The 8,875-nt window shown below is 42.9% G+C and overlaps 1 pseudogene; it reads left to right on the top strand.

The window, feature by feature from the left end:
* The first annotated feature begins 7,527 nt into the window (after nucleotides 1-7,527).
* On the top strand, nucleotides 7,528-8,578 carry LOC144768060 (epidermal differentiation-specific protein pseudogene; annotated as a pseudogene).
* The last annotated feature ends 297 nt before the right edge of the window (nucleotides 8,579-8,875 follow it).

Genomic DNA, 8,875 nt, shown 5'->3' on the forward strand with positions numbered 1-8,875 from the left:
CAAAGTGAGCCTGTGCACATAGGTAATATAGGTATAAGGTGCATTAAATCCACACATTTTGTATGGCAATGTGAGTATATTCCAACTGATTCTGGGCTGTTTCCCACCCCATACCAGTGCTTGTAGAAGAAATAATTTGGTAACATGATCTGTATGTTTAGAAATAGATATAGAGAAACTAGGGTAGTATAATCATTTTTTAGGTCGAGCACACAGTGCATGCGCTGTCTCTTTGAGTTCTGCTGTAATCAGTGTGTGAGCTTCAAGTCATCCCCCTTCTTGCCATTGCTTTTCATTTGTTTATGCCAGTGTCCTTTAAAAATCCTTGCTTCCTAGTGGTTACTCATGCCTCTTTGTCCCTCCTTTCTCTCTTCTGTTCCTCCCACAGAGCAGGGACTAGTACTGTCTCATTCCGCTATGGTTCTTTATCTGTTCTCTGGGGGACGATTTTTTTTCTTGATTTTCTGGTTTGTTACTGCTTGTCTATGTTCAGCTCCAGCCCTCTAGCTGCTTACATTTGAAAGTAGTACTCTCCCACCGGTTCTTAATGCCACAGTTGTTTTACTGCTGCCTTCCCTCCATGCCTCCCACTCCATTGCTTGTTTACTTTGTCGGCATTTCTGCGATTGTTTTAGTGAAGACAATAAGCCTCATGTATTCAAATTCTATTTGTCTTGTATTTTTTATTGGCACCATGTTGCTGATGCCAAGACGGTAGATGTGAAGGTTACTTTCACAGTCTCTCTCCTGCTGGTTTACTTTTCCTTGTTTTATATTATTATTTACATTAAACACTTTGGGCCCAATTATGATGTCGGTTGGAGTTGCTCCGACCGACCTCATTGCGGAATCGTGACCGACTGACCGCAGAATTGCGATATGACAGCACATAATGCGGTCGCATACTCCCGGCCACAGCACAAGCTCCCATTGAGAAATGGCAGATTGCGTTCATCTCTGTACTGTGCCAGCCACACGGTGCAGGGATGAACAGGGGGGCACCATAGGTGCCTCCTCAGCCCCAGACCAGAGGCCCCAAAGAGAAGGAGGCCCTACTAGGGGCCTCCAAACACACTTTCCAACAGGCTTTCTATGTCAGAACGCCCGGTGTGGAAAGCCTGTCAGAAGCCAAGCATTGTAATCCCAACAGCGGAAACACAGTCGATTGGGATTACGGACCAGCCTCCGACTGTCGGATTTAAACCGGAATGAGCGGCCGGTTTAAATTCTGACGGCCTTTATTGTAATTAGGTGGTCGGAATAGAAAACGAGGATCTCTGTCGGAAAGCTGAGATCATAATAGGCCCCATGTGTGTTTCATTTCCCTCGCTCCCTGCCTTACCCCACCTTGCTCGTGTATGTCATCTGTGAATGTTGCGAGCTAGCTGTTAGCAGAATTCCTATTGCTGCTTTTAGCTCTCCCACAAGCCGCATCCATGCTTCATTTCGCTACCCCGCCCTCCGGTCTGTTTCTTCCCCTACCCACTACCCCCTACCCACAGGGATCCATTCAACATATAGGGGTCGCTGTTCATATTTGCCATCATGATGACCCTGATGTAGCTGTGTTAGGATGGGTGCTTGCTGTATAATCCATCGAGAAGTTTACCCCCTGGAAAAAAGTGTCAAAGTTAAACATTTCCTTCCTCCATTCCTGTATGCTTCTGCAAATTTAATTAGAAACCTGTTAAATTAATAGCCTTTCTTCTCAGACCACTACTTCAAACAGTCTCATCCTTTAACACCTTGGGCGCGGCCGCGATTCTGCGCCTGTGTGGCCGTTTTAATGAGTGGGCGGGTTCATGACGGCCCCCAGCTGTCATCAGCACACGCCCACCGTGATGCATGACGGCTGGGGGCCGTCATCAGCATGGAAGGGTTTAAAGAACACTTTGTAGTTACTGGCAGACTTTCCTGTTTATTGCTTGAATGCGGCATCGTTAAAGAGCACCCAGCATGTGTCGGTTATCAGAACTTCACACAGCAAATGCTAAAATAAACTAGCTAAAAGCGACCAGGCACTTTGAAGTCTGTTTCACAAATGCAGCATCCTATCAACCTCGTTCCATGAATCAATTGTATCACTGGAGTTTTTAGTTATGGCTAAGGTGGCTCTAAGGAAAACTGGCTGACTTGTACACGGAGCTGCCACCTCATTTAAACAGGGGGGTGCAAGCCAATGTACCAATGGACCGGACTCAATTAAATGCAGTTAATAAAATGGTTTATTTTATTGATATCATGCAGCCAGTGCTTACTTTGAACAAAAAAAGGAAACATACATTCAAGGTCCCAAAGTTTTTCTCAAGAGCTCACAGCTAGAGCTGCCCAGTATCATGGTTACCAAATACCAAGGCTGATTTCTCTTGACTCCCCCTCATACTTCTTTCTTCTTTCTTATTCATCCTTGCTTTATCTCTTTCTCATTGTTTACTATCTTTCTCCTTCGCCTTTCCTTCTCTTACTTAATTTTCTAGGTCTCTCTTTGATCTTAATCAAAGTCTAATAATAATTGGCGAGGCTCCTAAAACAAAGCATTTGTAATTTAATAGGTCTCTGATTACTGAAAGTTTGAGCTAATGGCATTGCAAATAACAATGCAATGCTCATAGCTCAAACTTTCAGTAATGCAAGATTAATTGCATTGCAAATGCTTGTTAAGATTGCATCCCATCTACCAATGACAATGGCAGCCACACCCACTGGGCGACCTGCTCTTCCAGGGTTGAGATCTCCTTGACGTAATAATCCCTGAGAACTAATTTAGGATCTCTGCGCAACGAAGCCATAAATATTTATCCGGTAGTGGGTACTTTAGAGTGCTAGGTGTGAGGGAGATTATGACTGACTTTGACCAATCAATGCTCAGCTCTGAGTACTATTCGAACTGGACATACTGTCTTATATGGGTGACAGGTGGATCTCTGATGTACAGCACCATATCATCCGCTGATCGGGCGCAGATGGAAATTCAGTGCTGATACAGCATATCTTTGCCTAATTACACAAGCCAGTGGCTCAAGTGTAGGAGCGGACAACTGGGGTGATGGTGGGTACTATTGCTGTGTGTCTCTGCCAATAGGAAACACTTCTGACGTGTGTGTTATACCTGCTGCTCAGCCAGTGTGAATGTGCTGTGGAATGTTGGTGTGCATGGTGATGTGATGGACTGTGAGGATGGCTGTGAGTTGGAGAATGGGCTGAGCAGCAGGAAGGCTGCTCCTGGTGGGGCTCTCTTCCTACCATCTTACATATAGAAATCCTACTTATACAAACTACCTTGGAACCAGATGTCTTCAATGTACTACATATTTTGGCGACGATTTTAAGGAAATGAAGAAGAATCTATATGTGCAAGAGGACTACACACAACACAACTACAAACTGAAGAAAACAACGAATGTCCTTTAAAGGAATCTTACATCAGACAGCCTACCAGCCAGGGCATACTTTACAGCACTCCAGTGAGCTGTGTGAAGGGTATGCTTGGCTGTGTTATTTTACTGCACAGAGGACCTGTACGATCTGTGTACTTGTCTGGACTTTGACTTTGCCAGTCGGGTGGCATACCCGCAATTGCTCTGACTGTTGCCTCTGCACCTTTATTTCAACCCCTTCATGCAACACCCTGCTTGAGTAGATATATGGTGAGTTATTTTTTCATCTAATGCACTCCGACAGTATCTTTTGTACATTTATCATCAAAGCTGTCAAACATCTAACATCAAAACAACCAGAAGTGCCAATACTGATAGCTATTCAAATACCTTTATAGGACACACAACCCACTGGTCAGTCTGTGTCCTGATTAATCAATAATCTTTATTTCGTTAGAAAAGACAGTTCATTTATTAATATACTCTTTTTCAAAATATACGACGCAAGCTTTTACAAAGAATGTAAAAAAGTGTTGAAGAAATATAGACACCACACTTGGTGTTTGAACAAAGTTGATCTATATAAAAAAGACATTATATGAAAACTCAAAGCTCAATTCAATCATCCAAACCTTACACCATTCAAACCACATTTTCTCAATCATCCTGTTCAGCATTCATACACATACTCATGACCCCATGTCCAAAAAGAGAGACATTTTCAAAAGTTTAGACAACCTAGGAGGTCTAAGACCAAACAATGCAAAAATTTGATATAAAGGCTTGGCTGTGCACAAACTTTTAGATGACAGTGATGAATTTGATACACAATTAGGACAGTACACAACCAGCCCCAACTGTCACAACAGCGCATTTGTTTGATATACAACAATAAAACCAAAGGGTCTACGCGTTTCGAACTCCTTTTAGTTTTTGGGGTTCTCCTCAGGACCAAAATTTACTAGAAAAGAAAAAGAAAAACTTGTGTTTAGAAATTCTGGCTTATAATCTCATAGGTGAGCCACATGAAAAGCAACAAGCCATTACTACCTCTTACATATTTTCTGAATCCGGTAGTGAGCAATAAAGTTATTGTAGAACCAGGGGGGCGTTATGTGTTCTAGAGGAAAACAAAAGCACATAGACACAAAATGATAAAAGTGCACTGTCAAAGGAAGTCTTGTCAATGTTGTGTCTTGGTGTCCACAACTGGGTGCGTTCTTACCGATTTGCAACGGCGTGGCGTCATATGATGGTCAGATGAACGGACTTCTGAATTGGTAGCGCTTCCTGGAGGAAGAACATTATTAAGACGTATTAAGACTGGTAATTTTTTTTTGAACTGTTGAAAACCACAATGAAGAGGGCCCGCTGGACACCCAGGAAAGTATTGTTACAAAGAAAAGAAAAAAAGTCAACAGATCGGCAAGTTTTTTCTTCTTTTTGTCCTCATTGGCGTAGGTAAGTGCGAAGGCATAGAAAGATAGTCTTTCGCTTGCTTGACCTAAGTTGGATCACTCTATGCCTTGTTATTTCATACTCCGACTATAGGAGGCCTTATCCAGTACCCGAGCCTTTCATCCCGACAGCCACCACCGAAGTAACCAAGCAATTGATGGTGTAGAGGCCTAATCATCGGACCGTTGTTCAGGAATATCAGTACCATTTATCCAATTTTCGAGGGGAACCCAAAACCCATTTCACCTGGTCGTTAGTGCTCTATCCAGTGAAAGTATATATTTATGTAACTCTGAGTCTGTGCTCCTAATTGAATGTGAACACAGCTTCATGGCAGACTCTGTCTACTACAAGTTTTATTTCAAAGTGGACAATGATCACGCAAACAAAGTAATCATTACTAAAAACCTTAGGAAATTTTGATGAGCTCTGTGGAATTTTCATTTCAGTGTTGGCAGAGATCACGCGGACTTAGTAAAACTGCCTATATAGTAACATTATTACTTGAAAGTCGGACTCTTTATCTAGCCGGACAAACATGTGCATGAAAAAACAAAACCCTTTTGACTTATACTGGGTGCTTCCTTGTGTCTGGACAAAGCTACACCTCTCTGAAGAGCTCTAATTAGAGCAAAACACGGTCTCAGGGGTTGCTTTTACTCATTTCAGGTTGGCTTGAGTTGGTATTTTACCAATTCAAATCTGTAATACTGTGCCTGGAGTGAAAAATGGCTTTTGACATTTTACAGCTCGGCAAGGACAGCACTGTGCTAGTTCTATGCTTAAATACTTTGCTGTAGAAATGGCAAAAGACTTTGTCCTATTCTATCTCGGCATGGATAGCACTGTGCTAATCCTATGCTTAAAAACTTTGATAGAAAAACAGACATTTGAGGTGAGCAGATCTAGAGTGTCGCTGGTGTTGAGAGTGCTCTAACAGGTGCTGCTTTCCACCTAAACTGGAGAACTACCCAGAGTTCTCTCCTTCTTCTTTTATGTTCATGAAAAAGTCTGGAAAGATTTAGGGATGCAATGTAAACATTATTGATGCTCTCTGTTAAAAAGAGACAGATCAGTTCCCAAAAGACGAACATATTACAGCACATAAGCAAATATTACTCTAACAGCTCTGCAACTATTTACGCTTCGCGTGAAAATTCTCCACGTTACAGGTTGTGGAAACAACAAGTGTACTTAGCAACAGGATAAACATTACATATAACAAGCAAGGATAGAGTCAACTTAGACTGTCTCGTGGGGGGAGGAATAGACACGAGGGGGACTGAGCTAGATTAAGCAGTGACAGGTGGGTGGGGGAATTGATTAATGCCGGGTGCCCGTGTTTAAGTAAAAGTGGGCACACTTGTTCTTGAAAGCTGCCTGCACTAAGAGAAACTCAATAAAGAAAAGAGTGCTTACAGACTTAAGAAGACGTACCATGTAACAACCAAAGTACAAGGCCCAGTCGCCATGGGAGGGGACACGTGAAAGCAAGGCAGTACTAAGGAGGGACTAAAAAGGCTGCTAAAGAATCAGAAGCCAGCATTTGCAAAGGACACTAACACAAGCCAATGATAAATATGGGAGGAGAGTGGGTGGGACTTCCATTCCATACTCCACTACAACAAGTCTCGCAGAGTGGCGCATGTGCGCTGACTCAGGCTCGACCTAAAGAATGGCAATAGCTCCTGAGTGGGAGGTTGGTTATAGGTTCAGGTTTCTGTGCTCCTCAAGGTCAGGGATGAGCGCTGTACACTTGTTGCAGTTAAAGAAATGCCCTGTCTTTCTCTTTCCTTCAATCCAACAAAAGTTGCAGTTCACCGCCATGGGTTAATCCCCAGTTAGGTATTTTGTTAAGATCAAGATACTAAAAGAAATGTGTGCACATTGCAGCGACCCCAGGTCAGTGGTCTCCTGAGCAGAAATATTATTTGTGAGACTAAACCCTAGGTAACATCTGGCTAACATACTTGAATCTGTTATGTCCTTGCTTTTACTATATTCTATTGAAAGTGTGCCTTTGATCTGCTGCCTGTTTTCCTTACATTCTTGATGTATTCTTCTTTGTCAACCTGAGATTGAGTTACTGTACTTTAAAATTGAAATATGTAATCTCTTTCCATCTCACACAGGTTTATTAGGAAACATACAATATACTACATTTGTTCTCCAAACTCACTTCACATTTACTTCTGTGCTGAGTCAGACTGAAGAAAATAGAAACAAATGTGTGATTATTTGCACTAATTTTGTTTTATGTAATTTGTAGGATTACATTTACTGCAAAGCAAATAGTTATTGGCACATACTGTCATGCTACAAGTAGGTGGCAGTATCCTTGTTGTTAGAGGGGAACTGTAAAATGATTCTTGCCCATCCAGTGGCTTTCTCACTTTTCTATTACTTCTTCTGATATTCACGCCTAATGCACCCAGAAGAAATGCAGTGGCAAACTGCTTTATTCTTGGTGCCCCACAATTATTGGTAAATTATGTACCTTTTCTGAAAATCAATTTTCAAAAGCATTCAACAGATTTCATCTCTCTTAGTGACAGAAGCTTTGTCTGAGAAGTGAACTATAGTGCTGTGCATTTGCACACACCCTGCATACTGTACCATTACTTAGTGGCCTTTTATTTTGTCTTACAGGGTCAAATAGGGAACCTCATTGAAACCTACATAGCTGATGACCATGAACACCATCACTGTCTATGAACACAGCAACTTCCATGGACTCTCTAAGACATTTACTTCAGATGTTCCAAATCTGGTGAATGAAAACTTCAATGACTGCATCTCATCTGTGAAGATCGTCGGCCAGCCGTGGGTCCTGTATGAGCATATACACTATGGGGGACAAGCCGTACCCCTCGAGGAGGGAGAATACTCAGGGCTTAGCATGAATGATGGGGCATCTTCTCTTAGGCTGATCACTGATGACCTGAGCAATCCACAGATCACAGTCTATGAGCATATCAATGCAGGGGGTAAGGCGCTAGTGCTGACTGCGGAGTCCAATCTCGCGTTTGGAGGCATGCATGATAATATATCCTCCCACAGAGTCCAGAGTGGAGCTTGGGCTCTGTACGAGCATATAAATAAAGGTGGGAGGTGCATTATAGCCAGGGCTGGTGAATATTTGGCAAATTACTGCACTATTGGTTTCAATGATCAAGTCTCCCATGTGTATCCCCTGCGCGCTGGAAAGTCCTCAGTGACTGCCACAATTTTGTGGGACAGAAAAAAGGTAGAAAGTGAAAGGAACGTTCAGATAGATCAGTATTTTTACACCAACAACACAGGCATTGAGCAGCAGTTCACTGCCACTTCTTCCAAAGAGTTTGAAAAATATGTCTCCCATAGCTTTGAATTCAGTAATTCAACGACAATCAAGGTAGGTGCCTCATTTACCTTGAAAGGAGTGGTCGATATTAATACAGAGCTGTCCAACACCTTCACAGTGACGAAAGGGCAGACTGAGTCATCTACCATGAAGAAAAAGGCAGAGTTGAGCATGCCGGTGAAGGCCCCGCCACGCACAAAATTGACCGTCAATTTCATGTGCAAGGAGGTCACAATCTCAGTGCCGGTGGAGCTGAAAATCGTCCGGGGCAGTAGAACCGACATCGAAACTGGAACATACCGATGTGAGTCTGGTACAGAAACATACATTGATCTGCAGTCCCTTCCCATACATTGATCCTAGTAGCAGTCACAATTTCTTCTCTTCCATGGCCCTATCTTAACATATATATTCTATTCTTTGGGTGATCATGATTGTGTTTTGCAAAAACTTGGGAAATCTGAGGAGAACCCTTTCCTTTATCACCTTCGAATCTCATGACCAGCTCATGTGCTCACGACGAGCTGAGCTCGTCATGACCTTTAGAACGCTTGCACGCTGGGCTAATTACCCTGCTGTGTGAACGTTCTAAAGAAACGGGCGTGGTCATGACGAGCTCAGCTCGTCATGAGCACACGACTACTGTGGCTCATGACGAGCTGACCTCGTCATGAGCACAGTGGCGCTGTGCGCGCCC

This window comes from Lissotriton helveticus, chromosome 7 (genome assembly GCF_964261635.1).
Source record: "Lissotriton helveticus chromosome 7, aLisHel1.1, whole genome shotgun sequence".
In the NCBI taxonomy this organism is placed as follows: domain Eukaryota; kingdom Metazoa; phylum Chordata; class Amphibia; order Caudata; family Salamandridae; genus Lissotriton; species Lissotriton helveticus.